Source organism: Dipodomys ordii, unplaced genomic scaffold (genome assembly GCF_000151885.1).
Source record: "Dipodomys ordii isolate 6190 unplaced genomic scaffold, Dord_2.0 Scaffold9, whole genome shotgun sequence".
NCBI lineage: Eukaryota > Metazoa > Chordata > Mammalia > Rodentia > Heteromyidae > Dipodomys > Dipodomys ordii.
This window is the reverse complement of record NW_012267225.1, coordinates 1,289,418-1,290,794: the sequence shown is the minus strand read 5'-3', so window position 1 is coordinate 1,290,794 and position 1,377 is coordinate 1,289,418.

The following is a 1,377-nucleotide window of genomic DNA, read 5'->3' as shown; positions in this document are numbered from 1 at the left end:
ATTCTAAATAAATAATAAAGCCAGGCACCCTGTGGCTCATGCCTGTAATCCTAGCTACTCAGGAGGCGGAGATCTGAGGATCTCGGTCCAAGGCCAGCCTGAGCAGGAAAGTCTGTGAGACTTATGAAAGAGGGGCGGGGGAAGGAGGGAGGGATGCTGGGAGGAGGGAGGGATGCTGGGAGGAGGGAGGGATGCTGGGAGGAGGGAGGGATGCTGGAAGGAGGGAGGGATGCTGGGAGGAGGGAGGGATGCTGGGAGGAGGGAGGGATGCTGGGAGGGAGAGGCTTACCATTGTTTCACTAATTTTTACAAACTAAGTGGAACTGGCCAGACCAGTGCCTTTGTGAATGTATGTGTTTGGGTTTTTTGTTGTTGATGATGATCTTGGGGCTTGAACTCAGGGCCTGAGTGCTGTCCCTGAGCTTCTTTTGCTCAAAGCTAGCACTCTACCACTTTGAGCCACAGCTCCACTTGCGGTTTTCTGGTGGCTAATTGGAACTACAAGTCTCATAGACTTTCTTGCCCAGGCTGGCTTTGAGTCACAATCCTCAGATCTCAGCCTCCTGAGTAGGAGGCTGGATTACAGGCATGAGCCACCAGTACCCAGCTGTGTGTATTTTATTGTGTGGAAGCCAAAGCCACAAGCATGCTGGGACAGCACTGTATGTCTGAGCCGCATCAACAGCCCAGGTACAGGGCTTTGGTGAGCTTCGTACATTTGGTTGGAGCTTCTCTAAGGGTCTTCCTTTTCGCTTGCATCCGGGTCTTATGTCAATCAATCTATTAGCAGGGTCTTCACTAAGAGCTGCATTGTATCAGAACCCAGATTTAAAACCTGGCTCCATCACTTAACTACTGAACAAACTTCAATAAAGCATTTAATTTCTCTAACTCCCCATTTCCTTCCCTTTAAAAGGAGAAAAGTAAGAACATGTGCTTTCGATAGTTGTAAAATTAAATGAAATCATATACAACGCAGTTAACACATGATAAAAGCTCAATAAATGGTACCTCTTGTGGCTTTTTAAAAAGTCCTTCATATGTATTATTTTGCTTTTTCAATTCCTTTTCAGTATCTCTAGGTTTTTCTGTGAGTCTCAGATTCTGAGATTCAATGTGTAATCTTCATACTAGAGTCTAGGCTTGGCACATAGGAATAACTAGATGATTTCTATTGCCAAACCATTTGATTCTTTGACATAGAAGCTGGACAGGACAGGGAGCTTCCTGCCCATGCTCTATTTCTCCTATGTGGGTGGTCCAGTACACTTGTACATGTCTGTGTGATAAACAGAAAAGAGTAAGGGGATAAATATGACTCAGTGCCAGGCCTAAGCTCATCCATTAGCAGCCTGCATGGCCAGTGTATTGATACAC